The following is a 19,111-nucleotide window of genomic DNA, read 5'->3' on the forward strand; positions in this document are numbered from 1 at the left end:
CGGCCCCGGCACTCAGAGACAGCTGGGAAGCTCTGGCTTTCATCTCCACAAACCCTGAGCGTGGAAAATCTGGAGGTCCCACACGCTGAGGGTGGGACTATGACGTGGTACGCTTATATTGTAAATGTCTAATAGTTTCTTCTTCTCAGGAAGGAGGGATTAGACGGATGAGACACCCTGACACCTGTCACAAGCATCAGGTAATGGAGCAGTGTTGGAGTACACCTTTACATGTGCATGTGACTCACAAAACTGAATATGCAGTGGATGCTGTTAACCAAGGCTCAGCCACAGTCGACCTGAAATCAAAACCACATGTAGTCGTTTGCACTGACAAGGGAGCCAGAGATCGAAGCTCAGCAGAAAAAAAAAAACCCACCACCACCACCACCAACAAAACCAACTTCATGTTGACAACCACATTGGTGTCTCAACTGTGAGACTTACTGTTGGTACTAGCCTGTTATGTAATCTCACACACCAGTAAGTGTTTGTATTTCAGATCTGCATTTGACAGACCATTTCCCATAGCATGTCTTGCTTGTATCTCTAATTGGAAACAAGACCCAGACACCAACACAAGAGTGTGGCCAGAGACCATATGGTGGGGGGCTTCCTGCTGGGTAGGACGATAAGAGTCCTCACATTTTCCAAACCTGTCCATCTGCTATTTCAACTGCAACTATGTCCACTGGAGCTCATTTTCAACCAGCTTGCGCTTACTTAGAAAAACATATGTCTAAATTTATGGACTGCACTTTAAATGAACTGGTTAAACATGGTCTGTGTGCCTTGAAGGAGAAGCTTTCTGCAGAAGGAAAGCTAGCTACAAAGGATGTCCCCACTGGGGCTGCTGGGGAAGACCTGACAGTCACAGGAAGACCACAGGGAAAGGAAAGGCCACGCAGCGCACTGAGAACCAATGGAACACGAAGTGATAACCAGTCGGTGTGCACACCGTCAAACACGCCAGCACGCTGAGCTTCCTGGTGAACTGTCTACGGTGGACCACAAGGTCCAGAGTGGTGGACTGTACCGGTTAGGACTCAGCATACGTGAATTTTCCAAGCAACCCCGCTAAACTGTATAAAGGGGCTCTGTGAGGAGGTCTATGCAATGAATTTTCTACAAAGTATTTTTACTAGTCAACCAGCTAACCTCCCTTCTTCCCATCCCTCTCTTCCAGTGCTGGGTTCAAACCCAGAGTCTTAGAAAAAACACAGCATGTGTGCTGCCCCTGAGCTAGGACCCTACTCCTATACTGAGGGGTTTTGTTTGTTGTTTTGGGGGGGTGTTTGTTTGTTTTTATTTTCCGAGACAGGGCTTCTTTTTTTTTTTTTTTGGTTTTTCGAGACAGGGTTTCTCTGTGGCTTTGGAGGCTGTCCTGGAACTAGCTCTTGTGGACCAGGCTGGCCTCGAACTCACAGAGATCCGCCTGCCTCTGCCTCACAAGTGCTGGGATTAAAGGCGTATGCCACCAACGCCCGGCGAGACAGGGCTTCTTTGTATAAAGCTCTGGCTGTCCTGGAACTGGCTTTGTAGACCAGGCTGGCCTCGAACTCACAGAGATCTGCCTGACTCTGCCTCACAAGTGCTGGGATTAAAGGCCTGTGCCACCACCACCCGGCTAGATGAGGTTTTTATATGAAGAAAATACTGTCTTCTTAAAAAATCTTGTATATGTGTGCATTTGTGGTGTGTGTGTGTGTGTGTGTGTGTGTGTGTGTGTGTGTGTGTATGTGTAGGAAGGCCAGAGGACAACTTCAGGTGTTGGCTCCTGTTTTCCATTTTGTTTCAGACAGGGTCTCTTGTTCACCACCAAGTACACCAAGCTAGCTGGCCTGAGAGCTTCCAAAGTTTCTCCTGGCTCCTCCCATCCTCTCACAGGAGCACAGATATGTGTTATTGTGTCCACCTTTACATGGCTCTTGGGGATGTGTGACAAGTGATATACACGCTGAGCCACCTCCCCAGTTTGTTCATTTATTAATTGATTGGTACAAGGTCTTGTAGTCTTATGTCCAGGCTAGCCTTGAGCTCACAATCCTCCTGCCTGAGCCTACTAGGTTATTGGGATTATGGGTATAAACCACATCTGACTGGATTTTTAAAAATGTGTATGATTTTTTGTTTGTGTACCCTGTGCATGCCTGGTGTGCACAGATTAGAACAGAGTGTTGGATCCCCTGGAATTGGAGTGACAGATGGTAGTGAACCACCATGTGGGTGCTGGGAATTAAATCTACACATTTATTGCAAGAGCAATAAATGCTCTAAATAAATGCTCTAAATCACTAAACCATCTCTTCAGCCCCTGGTTGTCCATGAAATACAATTGTTTCACTTGCAGGGGAGGGAGCATAAGAGATAATCACTTCATATCCACTAGGATTGTTACCATCTAAAGAATTGATACTGGTCTACCAGATGGCTCATCGGGTAAAAGTGCTTGCTGAAGAAACCTGATGACTTGAGTTTGATCACAGAGTCCCACTCTGGAAAGAGAGAGTTGACTCCAAAAGTTATTCTCTGATATACACAGGCACACCTGCACTCACATACACTTACATATTTTCTCCTTCACACACAAATAATGAAGAAAATATTCTTTAAGAATTGACATTTGGGAGCTGATGAGAATTTGAGGAACTCTGAGTATTCATGTACTTCTGGAGGGAATGGGAGACAGCGAAAACCATTTGACTGCAATTTAAACACAGAATTGTTCTAAGACTTGGCAGTTCTGGCTACACACTTAAGAAATGAAACTGAGGTTGATTGAACCTGTAGTTCCACTGCTTGAGAGGTAAAAGAAGGAGGATCAGGAGTTCAAGGTTAACCTTAGCTACACAGTGAGTATAGGCCAATCTGGGCTACATGAGATCATTTTAAAACCTCCAGATGTGAAGACACACACCACACACATACACCAGCGAGATAAACGCCTATCAACAAGCCTGGCAACCTGAGTTTGATCCCTGGGACCCACATGGTGTAAAGAGACAACTGACTTCTTCAAGATGTGCTCTGACCTCTACATATGCACCAGGGCTCATGAACAACCCAAGCAGTAAATAAATGTAATAACAGTGTTGCTGGACAGTGATGGTGCATGCCATGCCTTTAATTCCATTGCTCAAGAGACAGAGGCAGGTGGGTCTCTGTTAGTTTGAGGGCAGCCTGGTCTACAGAGCAAGTTCCAGGATATCCAGAGCTGTTACACAGAGAAACCCTGTCTCAACCTCCCCCCTCCCCAAAAAAAAAGAAGAGAAAAGAAAAGAAAAAGAAAAAATAAAGAAAAAAAAGGCTGGGTGTTGGTGGTACATGCCTTTAATCCCAGCACTCGGGAGGCAGAGGCAGGCAGATCTCTGTGAGTTCAAGGCCAGCCTGGTCTACAGAGCGAGTTCCAGGACAGTCTCCAAAACAATAGAGAAACCCTGTCTTGAAAAAAAAAGAAGAGTTAAATATACACAGCAAATAAAATGTAAGAAAAATGTTTAATGTTTATATATGTATATATCTATATGATAACTTGTAAATGAGCAGTGATACACAAAAGTAGGAAATCATATACAAAATGCTACATATAGTATGAGTGCATTAATATGAAATGTCCAAAAGAAATACATTTCTAGACAGGGCATATAGCTCAATGAGGATCGATTTCGTAGCATACATGAGGTATTGGGTTTGGTTCCCACACGGCAACAACAAAAAAAATAAGCAGCGAAAACCAAGAGTGGTGGCATATACCTATGACCCTAGCACTTAGGAAATTGAGGCAGGAGGGCTGCCGTGAGTTCAGGCCAGCGTGGGCTACATAGTGAGTCCCAGATTGAGACTGTGTTGAGAAATAGAATCAGAAAAACCCAAGAATTAAATGCAGAGATCAATAATAGAGCCAAAGGAACAATGGAGAGTAGAAAATCCTTTTTTTTTTTTTTCCTGAGACAGGGTTCTCTGTGTAACAGTCCTGACTGTCCTGGAACTTGCTTTGTAGACCAGGCTGGCCTCGAACTCACTGAGATCTGCTTGCTTCCCAAGTGCCTGGATTAAGGCATACACCATCACTGCCTAGCTGAGAACAGAAAATTCTTGAAGAAATAATGATCCAGACTTGTAGCACAAATAGTAAAAACCTAGAAACAGATATTGGGTTTCAAGCTGAAGATCAGAAAAGCAACACATCCAAGCCACTGGAGAGGTCTTACCTCTAGCAAGGCTAAGACCAAAGAGTGGCGATCTTGTCCTAAGCCTGACTGCAGACTGCAATGCTCTCCATCGAACCTCAGACTGCAGATTACTTCTGTCTCCTCCTGCCTTATATTCCTTTCTAGTGCTGGGATCAAAGGTGTGATCTCTGTTTCTCTTTTAGACTGATTCACTCTCATGTAGCCCAGGGTGGTCTTGAACTCAGAGATCCATCTGCCTCTGTCTCCTGAGTGCTGGGATTTAAGGTGTGTGCCACCACCATTGCCTGACCTCTATGGCTAACTAGTGGCTTAATGTGTGTGTGGCTAACTAGTAGTTTAGTTCTACATGCTGATGTAGACAGAAGTTTCTGTCCAGCTGTGTCCTGCTGCTGTTCTGTCCCAAATAATCATACAGGGGCTTATATTAATTATAAACTGTTTGGCCTATTGCTCAGGCTTATTACTAACTAGCTCTTACAACTTAATTTAACCTATAATTCTTATCTGTGTTTAGCCATGTGTCTTGGTACCTTTTCTCAATAAGGCATTCTCATCTTGCTTCCTCTGTGTCTGGCTGGTGACACTGCCTCTGACTTTCCGATTCCCAGAATTCTCTTAGTCTGGTAGCCCCACCTATACTTCCTGCCTGGCTACTGACCAATGGACGTTTTATTAAACCAATACAAGTAACAAATCTTTACAGTGAACAAGAGCATTATCCCACATCATTTCCCCCTTTTTTTCTTTTAAAAACAAGAACCCTGAATCTAATATTCTTTGTTTTCTTTTTTCTTTTCTTTTTTTTCTTTTTTTTTTTGGTTTTTATGAGACAAGGTTTCTCTGTATTGTTTTGGAGGCTGTCAGACCAGCCTGGTCTCGAACTCACAGAGATCTGCCTGCCTCTGCCTCTGGAGTGCTGGGATTAAAGGCGTGCGCCACCACCGCCTGGCCTTGTTTTTTTCTTGACCATTATCCATAACAACTTGTAACCAACATACTAAACAAAGACAAACATCCATAATCCATAATTGTTTTTTGGGATTGTATGCATAGTTTTCTAGGCTGCTTCCTGCTGATTGGGGGCACGGATAATCTTATGGGGACCCAAAGAAAATTTAAGATTATGGTCAAGTCCTGACTGAGTACTCTGTGAGGCTGGATCATCTCAGTCAGCAGCCTTGAAGCTGTTCTGAATGCAGAACTCCGAGGAAACCCCAATAGAGGTGCTCCAAATCATTGAATTATCTGGGCCATCCATTCCCAATGGAGATTTTTCAGGGGGTCTTCCTCAATCAAACCTTATTTTTCTTAACCAAGAATTAATCCACAGTTCTCATTTCTTGTGGAAACAAAAGCAAAACCTCTTCTCTAAGGTAACATATTTTTTGACTTAATTTTTTTTTTCAGAGACGGGGTTTTTCTGTGTAGCCTTCAGGCATTGGTAGCGCACATCTTTAATCCCAGCACTCCAGAGGCAGAGGCAGGCAGATCTCTGTGAGTTCGAGACCAGCCTGTTCTACAAGAGTTAGTTCCATGACAGCCTCCAAAGCCACAGAGAAACCCTGTCTTGAAAAACCAAAAAATAAAAAAAAAGACTTTTTCAAAATATATAGATTGGATTAATCCAGCAGCATTTATAATCAAATGGGTTTTTAGCAGCTGTTGCTCCTTCCTCAGCAGCCAAACAATTCAAAGACAGCACGTATAGTATTCAGACTCTGTGTATTTTCCATTTTTACAAGACTTTTCTTAGTTACTCTATTTCGTTTATTTTTATTTTTTATTTTTTTGGTTGAGACAGGGTTTCTTTGTGTATCTTTGGCTGTCCTGGAACTCACTTTGTAGACCAGGCTGGCCTTGAAATCACAGAGATCCCCCTGCCTCTGCCTCCTGAATACTGGGATTAAAGGCATGTGCCACCACCACCCGGCTTTAGGCAAGCTTTATTAGATCATAAACAAAACCTCACCACACAGACTTGACAGTAAAACGGTGAAGGAAGACTACAAGAACTGTTCTCTCCCCAAACTTCACTAAAATGGACTAAGATTCTGGCAAGAAGATGAGGATACACAAGAGATGCTATAAAACATAGGAAGGTTGAGCTGGGCATGGTGGCACACACCTTTCGACCCAGACTCAAAAGGCAGAGGCAGGTGGATATTCAGGAGTTCAAGGCAGGTCTGGGCTACATAGCAAGTTCTAGGCCAGTTGGGCTACATTGTGAGACCCAATCAATCAATCAGAATAATTTGGAAAGTACACATAGGAAGCCAGAGAACCAAATCCTATGCCAGCAAGAAACAAGCTGTGTGGAATATGAAGTGTCCCCATTTGAAGGCTTATTTCCCAGGGGGTGGTGCTGTGTGGGGAGGGATGCAAACATAGGAGGCGGAGCCTATCTGGAGGAAGTAAGTCACTGGGCCCTACCCTGGAAAAATCCACAGCCCCTTCCTGTCTGTCTACTTCCGGCTGCCAATAGATGAGCAGCTCTGCTCTGACATGCCCTTGCGTCATGATGCTCTGCCGGACCATAGGCCCACAAGCCACACAGCCAGGCAACCACGGGCTGCAGCCTATGACCTCATCCGTCAAGCTCTGTCCCTCTTTCAACCGGTTGTCTCAGGTGTTTTTAACAGTGACAAAACTCCGGCTAACACAATAAACCAGATGCTTAGATGTGAAAGACCCTGAAATCAGAGGCAGAATGAGCTCCCCAAATGCTAACAACCAAGCTTATATTTAATAGTAAGCAAAGAAAGGACTAGAAGATAGCTCTCTAGAGAATGGAGTGGGCCAAGACAAAGACACACAAATTAGTCATATTGGAGAATCCTACCTCATAAACCACTGGGACACAATGAAAGCCACTAGCTGACAGCGCCCTCCCTCTGGGACGTTTAATTAGCATCTTCTTGCTTTCCCTTTGTTAGTTTCTGTTATTGTTGCTGTGTGTGATGGGTGGCTGTGAGTGTCGGCATGTGCATGCCACAGTTTGCAAGAAAAGGTCGGCGTTCTCTCCTCTCATGGGTTCTGGGGTTCAAACCCAGGTCGTCAGGCTGTGCAGCCTCTCACTGTCCCTACTGCCCTCACTCTTAACAGAATAGATAACCAGTGATCCCAGAAAATCTAAAGTAAGCATTTAAAGTCGGTCATGGGCATGGTGGCACATCCCTACAATCCTATTACCAGAGAAGCTGAAGCAGGAGAATGGCTGAGGAGGGCAGATGGTGAGTTCTAATCCTAGAACCCCTATAAAAAGCTAGGTGTTGCTTGGGGGCCTCGAACACTAGCATGGGGGCCTCAGAGACTGGGGGGTCAGGAGAACTATGATTCCTGGCCTTATTTACTTATTTATGGGTCAGTCAAGTTGGATCACACCATTATTCCCAGCACCTGGGGAATGGAGACTGAAGGATTTCTGTGAGTTCAAGAACAGCCTGGTCCCCTCCAGTGACTACAGCTTAAACCAGGTTAAAGTGACACTAGCTAGCACGAATGGGTTGTAGCTCAATGGCAGAATGCTTAGCTATGTTCTAGACCCTGAATTCAAACCTAAGTAATGAAACTCCCCCTAAATACAACACCAAATCAACCTACGGAGAAAAACAAATGAAACCAGCAAACATTACATATAGCATCTATTAGACTCTCGGCACAAATTCCACAACAGCAGAATCCAGAAACCAGCACAAGTCGGGTGGTGGTGGTGGCACATGACTTCAATTTCAGTGGGAGTGCCGAGTGGGAGGCAGAGGCAGGTAGATCTCTGAGTTCAAGACAGCCTGGTCTACAGAGTGAGTTCCAGGACCGCCAAGACTGTTACACAGAGAAACAGAGAAACCCTGTCTTGAAAGAGAGAGAGAGAGAGAGAGAGGGAGGGAGGGAGGGAGGGAGGGAGGGAGAGAGAGAGAAATAAAGGAAGGAAGGAAGGAAGGAAGGAAGGAAGGAAGAAGCCAGTCCTCGGAAAAATTTAAATTTTGATTACTATGCCTTAGACCAATGTAAAATTCCCTTTTTTGGCCACTACCACAATTTGAAGCCAAATTGGAAGCAAGTTTTAATTAAATACTGGCCAGGCTCATATCCAGGTTCCTGGGAAATGGCCCCAAATCACAGTTTGCAGAGGTTTAAGAAGGGAAATACATAATTAATTGCAGTTCCCATCAAGTCCAATGGGGCAAGTATACATCCTGATGTATCTCCAGCCTACATCCAATCATGGGCAAGCTTATATCCTGACATATTTCCTGCCTGTGAACCTCCCACCTACATGTGATTAAGCACATCCGGTAAAAATGGGTCAAACAAATTTTTTTGTGGGAGTGAAAACATGTGACTTGTTATCTCTCATAAACAACAGCCTCCAGCGTTTCAGGAACTGTCTGTCCTTGGGCAAGGGGTTTGTAGAACAGAGGCATTTTTGTTTCATGGATCTCTAAGGCATAGTAATCAAAACTTAAATGTAACTTTGGCATTCATAATAGTTTCTGTTTATAGGCCAGAATCTCAGAGACATGTTTAATTGGAATATAATGGGCAGTGACCAGGCCCTTTGTCTTCAGATGGTTGTAGGGATATGGGTCACAGGTAAGCATAGGCCAAATCTATGGAAATGTTGGGTCTTACCTGCTTGCCTTCAGCCACAGAGCCCTAGTGGAGGCAATTGGTTATGCTTACTGAAGTGACATGAAATTATCCAGGAGTCCTGAGTTGATGATCTCTGTGAGACTTCCTGTTGCATACACTATAAACCATTGTTTGTAGCTAGCCACAGGTGAGAAATCTTGTAGATCCAGTCTAATATGTTCTATGCCCTCAGGGGAAGAAACTGGTAGTAGGGTAGCAGGATTTAAATTCTGACAAGTTTTTTTTTAAGATTTATTTATTTATTATGTATATAGTGTTCTGCCTGCGTGTATGCCTGCACATCAAAAGAGGGCACCAGATCTCATTATAAATAGTTGTGAGCCACCGTGTGGTTACTGGGAATTGAACTCAGGACCTCTGGAAGAGCTGTAAACTCTATGGAGAGGGAGTGATTTGTTTCAGAGCTGTGATCCAGCACCCAAATTGGGTAAACTGCCCAAGTTTCAACACAACCACTAAAGGTACTCACAAACACATGCTCATACCCTCCCCTCCACACACTCACACACACACACACACATGCACGCACGCGTGCACGCACACACACACCATATCTAAGTTTCACCCTCAGTGAGAGTGCAATGCAAGAGAAGGGAAGTTGTGTCCTGTCCTTTACACAAGTGCCATGCATGCATGGGTGCCCTGTGTGCGCGCACACACAAACAAATGTGGGGAAAAAAAAAAGAAAAAAAATTGAGACAGGGTTTCTCTGTGTAGTCCTGGCTGTCCTGGAACTTACTCTGTAGACCAGGCTGGCCTCAAACTCAGAGATCAGCCTGCTTCTGCCTCCACAGTGCTGGGATTAAAAGTGTGTGCTACCACGTCAGACAAAAAAATAAAGTATCTTATTTTACTCTTTTATTGTCTACAGTTCCCAATACCACCCCCTTTCTGTTCTGTTCTGTTTTTTTTTTTTTTTTTTTTTTTTTTTAGACAAAATCTCTATGCAGTGCTGGAGCTTTCTATGTAGACCAGGTTGGCCTCAAACTCACAGAGATCTGCCTGCCTCTATCTCCCAAGTGCTGGGATAAGTGCACCACCACACCCAGCCAAAGTAAGACTTTATATTAATTTATTTAATGACTTGTGTGTTTGAGTGTTTTTCCTTTATTATGTATGTATGCATGTATGTATGTACGTACGTATGTACGTGCACCCCATTAGTGCCTGGTGCCCTTGGAGGTCAGAAGAGGGCATTGGATCTCCTGGAACTGGAGCCAAGGCTGGCTGTGAGCCCTGTGTGATGCTACTACTGGGTCCTCTGCAAGAGCAGCGGGTACTCTTAACCACTGAGCCATCCAGACAATATTTTAAAAACTGGAGATTAGTCAGTAACAAAACAAAGGAAGGAAGGAAGGAAAAGCAGCAATTAGTACTTGACAGAAAAAATCGTGAGCTAATTAAAAATATTTTTCTGAGCCAGGCGTTGGTAGCGCACGTCTTTAATCCCAGCACTCGGGAGGCAGAGGCAGGCGGATCTCTGTGAGTTCGAGGCCAGCCTGGTCTACAAGAGTGAGTTCCAGGACAGGCTCCAAAACAATACAGAGAAACCCTGTCTCGAAAAACCAATATTTTTTTTTCTGGGGAGATCTTGGGGAGGGCAAAAACATGGTCAAAATACATTGCATGAAAAAGATCTTTTCCCCCTCATGGTGGCACAAGGCCTTTAATCTCAGCACTCAGGAGGCAAAGGCAGGCTGATCTCTGAGTTGAAATTTGCCTGCCAGGGTTACATAGTGAGTTCCAGACCTTATCTCAATAAACAAACAAGTAAGTAAGTAATTTCTCCCCACAATTTTCCTTAATTCCTAAGGGGAAAAGGTTGAGAATTTTTTGTTTAAAGTTTTAGCTCAGATCACAAAGCAAGGGCTGATTTTCCCAATACCAAATTTTATTCAAACAGATACAGAAAAGACCAAGAATTCAGTCAAAATAGACAAGGCAATATTTATAGAAAATGAATACAAACAGCATTCAAATGTACTAAACTTTACTTAAAGATAAATGCAAATTAAATCTATACTGAAATACCATGTTTCACTTAGCAGACTGACAAAGATCAATTTTGCTATCGAGTGCCAAGTTGCCTCACACAGGGGTTGTATCAGATTCCTCTTTAAGGCTTGTACAGTCACAATTGCACGTGTCTTCCCACCCAGCGATCCCATTTCTAGGAGTCCCCTGCAGATACATTCACACATAAAACAGAAGTTACATAACAAGGGTATATACAGCAGCGCTGTCTGCAAAAGACCAAGTGATATGTCTACCTCAGCCTCACATGTATTTAGGATTAAAGTATACTCCATCACACGCAACTAAAAAGACTTGATTTTATTTAGGATTTCGTTTTGCTTTGTTTTTAAGACAGGGTTTCTTGTGTAGTCCTGACTCTGTAGACCAGGCTGGCCTTGAACCCAACAGATCTGCCTGCTTCTGCTGCCCAAGGGCTGGGTTTAAAGGCAAATGCGACCACTGCCCAACTTGTTTCTCTGTATTGTTTTGGAGGCTGTCGGTCCAGCCTGGCCTCAAACTCACAGAGATCCCCCTGCCTCTGCCTCCCGAGTGCTGGGATTAAAGGCGTGCACCACCACCGCCCGGCTTCCAACTTGATTTTAATAAACTAATTTTTGCTGGTCAGAGGATTGTACCATGGTGGCATCTGGTGGTGGTTTGACTTGCATATTCCTATTTGGTAGTAAGTGTGAACATTTGACTATGCTTATCAGCCATTAAACTTCTCATCTCTGCCTCCTCTCTGCTTTCTAGTTGTCATTATATAAACTGCTCTGCGCATGAACGCCTTGCTCTCCATTTGGAGTGCGTCCTCTGAAGCTGTGAGGCAGAACAGACCTTTCCTCATTCAACTTAACTTTTCCTAAACCATTAAAAGTGTTTCAGAAAAGTATTCCAGTGGGTTTAGAATCTTCTGGCAAAAATACAAAATGCAATACTCTGATTATTTTGCAAAAACAGCTGATAAATGTGAGAGGAGATAGAATCTTATTCACCCAATTTCAATAAAAAGCCTTCAAATATAGAACTGAAAAATGACTAGTTTTATTGAGTCAAAGACATAGATTTTTAAAATGGAGATAACAAATATTCATAAAAAGTTGACGGATTGTAATAAACCCCTGTGTAGCCATCACTGTGCCCCATTCATATATCACCGACTGAAAAATCATCCATCACGACAGTCCCCCAAACACAGGAAATAAAAAAAATAGAATTTAAAGCCAAGGATTAAATGGCTCCTATTACTTTAAAAAGAAAGTAATGAATCTTCAGCATGAATAAACTGCACACTTAAAAATAGTTGAGTTGGGGGCTGGAGAGATGGCTCAGAGGTTAAGAGCACTGACTGCTCTTCCAGAGGTCCTGAGTTCAATTCCCAGCAACCACATGGTGGCTCACAACCATCTACAATTCAATCTGGTGCCCTCTTCTGGCAGAACACTGTATGTGTAATAAATAAATAAATCTTTAAAAAATAAAATAAAAAAATAAAGGAACTTATAGATGTATGGAACATGGGACATAAAAGGAGCTTGGCTACATTAAAAAGATATTTAAAAAATAGTTGAGTTGATAAACATTATCACTTCAATCAAAATTAAAAAATAAAGACTTGGACTGGATAAATGGCACAGTGGTTAAGAGCACTGGTTGTTCTTTGAGAGTACTTGAATTCAAATCCCAGTACCCATATGGTGTCTCCCTACTATCTGTAACTCCAGTTCCAAGGATCTGATGCCTTCTTCTGGCCTCCAAGGGTACCAGGCACACACATGGTGCATATATGCATGGAGACAAAACACCTGTACTCATAAATAAATAAATAAATAAATACTAATAAACTGGGCGGTGGTAGCACATGCTTTTAATCCCTGCACTCAGGAGGCAGAGGCAGGCGGGTCTTCATGAAGTCAAGGCCAGCCTGGTCTATAAAGTGAGTTTCAGGACAGGCTCCAAAGCTACAGAGAAACCCTGTCTTGAAAATAATAATAATAAGGGAGGGGGCCTAGGGACATAGCTCAGCTGGTGAAATCTGTTAGGCAAACACGAGAACCTAAGTTTAGATCTCCAGAATTCACATAAAAAGCCATTGATGTGGGAAGAGGGAACAGAGACAGGCTGATCGCCAAATAGCCAGCCAGCCTACCTAATCGGTGTGCTCTGGGATCAGGGAAAACAAGCTGGGCAGCTGAAGGGATGGTTTAGTGGTTAAGAGCATGTACCGGTCTCACAGAGGACCCAGATTTGATTCTCAGCACCCATACAGAGAGGCTCAAAAGTGTCTGTAACTCCAGCTCCAGGGAGTACAAAGCTTCTGGGGGTACCTGCCCACACAGGCACACACCCACACACAGATAACTACAATTCAAAAGAAGTCTCTTTCCCCCCAGTTTTTTAGTTTTTCAAGACAGGGTTTTTTTTTTTTTTTTGTGAACAGTTCTGGTTATCCTGGAACTCACTCTGTAGATCAGGCTAGCTTCAAACTCACAGAGATCCACCCACCTCTGACTCCTGAGTGCATGGGACTAAAGGAACAAAATAAATCGAACTCACAGAGATCTGCCTGCTTCTGCCTCTCGAGTGCTGGGATTAAAGGAGTGCACCACCGCCTGGCTGGAACAAAATAAATCTTAAAAGGCAAAATAAGCGGGGCAGTGGTGGCGCACGCCTTTAATCCCAGCACTCGGGAGGCAGAGGCAGGCGGATCTCTGTGAGTTCGAGGCTGGGCTGTCCCGATAGCCTCCAAAACAATACAGAGAAACCCCGTCTCGAAAAACCAAAAAAAAAAAAAAAAAAAAAAAAAAAAACAGGCAAAATAAACTGGAAACCCATAGAGGAAGATGATAGATACTCAACATCAATTTCTGGCCTCCACACAGCTTGCACACTCACAAAAATGGGCTCGTGTGCACACTCGTGAACATGGACTCACATACATCGCACACAACTTCAAAAAATAAAAGGAGAGAAGTGATAAACATCTTTACCTTTTGTTTTATTTTGTTTCTGAGACAGGGTCTTTTGTATAACAGTCCTAGCTGTCCTGAACTAACTCTGTAGACCAGGCTGGCCTCAAACTCACAGGGATCCAGCTGCCTCTGCCTCCCGAGTGCTGGGATTAAAGGGGTACTGTGGGTGTGCGTAAGGAAGTTCACTAAAGCCCGAATAAAAGGATAACGCATATTTATTTGGGGAACACGCACACGGTAATAGTAGAGCACCAACACAGATGTGAGGCCACCACCTACGGGAATAAGCACAGGCTTCTGCTCCGCCTATTTGTTCTCTCTTAGCACCTGAGACCACGCCTTAATGGGCGGGTACTCCAAAGGCTATTGGCTGAACCAATCACCACCAGGCTCACTTTTTTTTTTAGTGGTGAACAGCTGGACTCAGTGGATGATCTCATTTTGCTGGTATCTTAAGGCCACACTAATCACAAGCCTGTTGAACGTGCCTGACCAGCCTGTTCACCTTGGCCAGCGTCGGAGAAGTCACTCACAGACTGACCCAGGGTGTGCAGCCTTGAGAAACAATGAACACAGGGGTGTGTCTTCCAGTCTTTGCTTCACGGTTGACTCTGCTGTGGGCGGAAAGCCACGAAGATGGAGCAGGATGTTTTCGTCTCCCAAGGTAGGATCTTCTGCTCCGAGCCATGCGGCCTAGCTTCCCAGCAGGTATGAGTGCTTGTCCAACAGGTCTCCAGATGGAGCAAAGCCCACGGGGACAGTCTCACTCAAGGAGCAGTGGGCTTGAAGACATCGCAGAAGACTGCTGGGACCATGCAGCCTGCACGCTCTCCTCTCTCATAATAGCAATGATTCTCTTGGAGGTCTTTAGTGTCACTGCACGTCACCGATGTGATCTTTCCTGGAAACCCTGCTTTTCCTCAAACAAATTCGCCCAAAATTCTTTGGGAGCTGATGCTTCTCGGGTTTCTTGTCCGGGAATGCCTGATGTCACTCCAGACCCTAGGAGCTGTTCTGACTCAGTACTGACAGTGTCGGAGACAATGGAAGTTAATGGTCTAGTGCAGGCCTCTTATGACAGATCACATTTCTGTAAACATGCTTTCAGCGAGATTGCTGTTTTTGGAAACATGTGCCTATGTTAATCACCTTTAGTTTTGTAAAGACAAGATGTTCCTGACTTGATATTTGGCCCAGGTAGCAAAATGATATGTAGCCAGAGCTTTTCTGTGTCCTGCCCGGTCCCACAACCACTTATAAAATAATCATTCAGGCCGGGCGTTGGTGGCACACACCTTTAATCCCAGCACTCGGGAGGCAGAGGCAGGTGGATCTCTGTGATTTCGAGGCCAGCCTGGTCTACAGAGCTAGTTCCAGGACAGCCTCCAAAACAATACAGAGAAACCCTGTCTCGAAAAACCAAAAAAAGAAAAATCATTCAGAGGCTTCATATTAATTATAATTGTTTGACTGATGGCTCAGGCTTATTACTAACTAGCTCTTACATTTAAGTTACTAACCCATATTCCTTATTTACGCTATAGCACGTGGCGGTACCTTTTCTCAGCATGGCGGGTCCATCATCCCCCTCCCACCCCGTGTTTGCCGGTGTCTCCTCCTGACTTCACCTTCTTTCTCCCCGTGTCTCTGCTTGGATTTCCTGCCTAGCTATATTCTGTCTTGCAATAAGCCAAAATAGTTTTATTCATCAGCCAATAAAGACAACACGTTCTCAGCATACAGAAGGACATCCCACATCAATGATAAGTATGTTTTGATGTTTTATGCATATGATGTTTAAGATGTTTGGGAAAGGTTGGGAAAAAACACATTTGACATATGTGTTTTTGCTGAAGGTTAATGTTGGAGGGTGGGGAAAATATGCTTGTTTTTGAAGTATAAATAAAGACAGCCCAATCTATTCATGGCCAGCCACTTGTGTGAAACAATTTATTTACTCACATTTATGCACACTGACTCCCATTCCCCATCTCAGGACCTGAACCCAGGCTGCAGTTAGGACCATGCAATCTTCTTCACTTTCAACATCAGCTTGGTGGCCACGATGTAATTTTTACTGAGTTCTGGTACCGCAAATAAGTAAATATTTATCCTGCGTTATACCTTTCACTTTTTTGCTGTTTTGTATAGCCTAGGCTCATCTTGAAGTCAAGATTCTCCTTTCAGACTCCCAAATGCTGGGATCACATGTATGTGCCACAATGTCTGGCTGCCCTTCCTATTTTAAAACATTTTTATTATTTTATGTGTATGGGTGTTTTGTCTGGATGCATGTCTTTGCAACACGTGCATGCGTGGTGCCATTGGAGGTCAGAAGAGAGTATCAGATCCCCCGGATTGGGATTAAAGACGTTTTTGAGATGCCACGTGGGTGCTGGGAATCATACTTGGGTCCTCTGGAAGAATAGCCAGTGCTCCTAAGCTCTGAGCCATCATCCCTCCAGCCCCTGTACTTTAGCATGTGTGTGGGGCACATGTGTCACACATATATAAATAAAGCACTCTGGAGCTCCATGCAATGAGAGACGCCATCTCTAAGAAGGTGGACGGCATTCCTGAGGACACCTGAGATTGTCCTCCAGCCTTCACTGGTACTCACACGTCTATACTCCTTCCATACACAAGCACATACACAACAACAACGAATTGATGGGCTGGGGTCATGGCTCAGTCATTGAAGTGTTTGTTGCACAATCATGAGGACCTGAATTTGGACCCCTAATGCCCATGTAAAAAAAAACATTGTGGCAGCTCATGCCTGTAACACCAGAGCTGGGTAGGTGGAGGCAGGACAATTCTAGGGCTTTCTGGCCAGCCAGCCTGACAAATTGGTGAGGTCCAGGTCTAGTGAGAGATTCTGTCTCCCCCCCCAAAAAAAGAAAGAAAAAGGGATTGGAGAGGAAGCTGAGAAAGATATCTGAGATCAATCTCTGGCTTTCATGCACACACACACACACACACACACACACACACACACACACACGCATGCACGCACGCACGCACGCACGCACGCACGCACGCACGCATATGCATGCACGGACATACACACACTCCAAACCCAACAAAAAAATGAACTGATTCACTGTTTGGAAAACTAGAAAATGAAAATAATGTTCATCAATAGATTAGATCAATTAGGATATATCCAAGCAAAAAAAAATGCTAATGTGGTTTAACTGGATGGAGAAAGGTGACATATTATCAACATGAACAGATATTTTAAATAAGCTTACATGGAAGAATGGCATTGAAGAAGGAAAAGTACAATGTGAAAAACAGTGTGATACAGTGTTTATGGATCTCTAACTACAACAGGCATTGTGTATACAGTAACAAACTGTTCAAAAACTCTCAGGAGGAAGTTAAAAAAGTACCAAGTTCAGAAACACTAGTAGATGGTTTTCAAACAATTTTGTTTTATTTTGATGTCTGGGTAGATCTCAGCACACATACACACAGTGTTTGTTTTTGTTTTTAGTTGTATTTTTACAGTACTGGGGATCAAATCTAAAGCCTAGATCTACTCTACCACTAAATTATACTCTTCATGTTGATTTTTCTCCTGTTCTTCTGTTCGGTATTTGTCTGCTTATATGAGTATTTTTTTTTTTTTTTTTGGTTTTTCGAGACAAGGTTTCTCTGTGGCTTTGGAGGCTGTCCTGGAACTCACTCTGTAGACCAGGCTGGCCCCGAACTCACAGAGATCCACCTGCCTCTGCCTCCCGAGTGCTGGGATTAAAGGCGTGCGCCACCAACGCCCGGCTTATATGAGTATTTTTGACATGCACCACTGATGCTTTAAAGGTGAACTAATGAGGATACTCTTAATATTTATGTGTGGAAAATCTGCATGGTTTGTAAACTTGTTCAAAAAAAAATCCCAAAACAACAAACTTTGCAAGTAATAATGTATGTACTTAGAATGGGTGAGGTTCTGGGTTCAAAACCTTCAACAGAAATAATTATTATAATATAGGACTGGAGAGATTGCTCAGCAGTTGGGAATACTGGCTGCTGTTTCAGAGGACCCAGGGTTTAATTCCCAGGAACTACATCATAGCTTACAACCTTCTGTAACTCCAGTTCCAGAAGATCTGTTGCCCTCTTCTGGTTTCCATGGGTATCAGGTACATAAATGGTACACAGACATACATGCAGGTAAAATGTCTATACACATAAAATAAGTAAAATATTTTTTAGAGCTCTTAACTGCTGAACCACATCTCCAGCCCCAGTAAAATAATTCTTAAAAAATTAAGATGATGGGACTGGAGAGATGGCTCAGCGGTTAAGAGAACTGGCTGCTGCTCTTCCGGAGGACCTGAATTCCATTCCCAGCAACCACATGGTGGCTCACAACAATCCATTATAAGATCTGGTGTGGGGACACCAGACCTTGAGCAGAAACCCACTTCCCCTTCGGCCTGGGAGCAGGCATCTGTGTAATGTTTACTGAAAACAATTCAGTGCTTTAAAGCTCTTGACAGGGCTCAGATAAGGGCTCGCTCACTGAGATACCATGACTTTCACACCCCTACGGCTAGATGCCTCTTCCTGTCCCCCCCCCCCCGCGGTGTCTCCCCGATTCTGGGGCCGGAGATTAAACCACCAGCCAGGAGGGTGAGAAGTCTGGAAAGAATGGTATGTAAATGGATGGCAAAAGTCCTTAAAAAGGGAAGCTCTTTTTTCTTGGAGAGACTTCTCCTGAGACTTCTCTCTCCTAAGCGGACTTGGAATCTCCTCCTAAGCTGACTTGGGAAGCATAAAGTTTTCTTAAAGCAACCGACCGGTCTCTGTGTCATCTATCCCGACCACCTCGCTACATTCTCGGATGCAGGCCGCACAGCAGGTGCGACAATCTGGTTCCCTTATCTGGCCTGCAGGCATGCATGCAGAACACTGCATACATAATAAATAAGCAAATAAACATGGTAAGAGGTCTGTGATTGTAGCAGTAACAAATTCCCAGTTTTTACTCTTCTTCATTCATTTATTGAGTGTGCACCAAGGTTTGAGTGTGGACATCAGGAGTTATTCCCTCCTTTTCCCACGTAGATTCCAGGGTTACATCTCAGCTCATCAGCTATGAGTCTTTCCCAGTGAGAGAGCCATCCTCCTGGCCCTGAAGCTTTCCCACTGGCCCTGCTTCTTTTCTTGAGATGATGTCCCGATTCACTGTTCATGCTTTGGGGCATGGAATTCTGGCCTCTGCCCACTCAGCAGCTGGGATCATAGGTGACACCTCACCCAAACTCAGCT

At 43.9% G+C, this 19,111-nt stretch overlaps 1 pseudogene; it reads left to right on the top strand.

Moving 5' to 3' along the window:
- Positions 1-334: 334 nt before the first annotated feature.
- LOC110340834 lies at positions 335-1,318 on the top strand (annotated as a pseudogene).
- Positions 1,319-19,111: the final 17,793 nt, after the last annotated feature.

Source organism: Mesocricetus auratus, unplaced genomic scaffold (assembly GCF_017639785.1).
Source record: "Mesocricetus auratus isolate SY011 unplaced genomic scaffold, BCM_Maur_2.0 Super-Scaffold_100007, whole genome shotgun sequence".
NCBI lineage: Eukaryota > Metazoa > Chordata > Mammalia > Rodentia > Cricetidae > Mesocricetus > Mesocricetus auratus.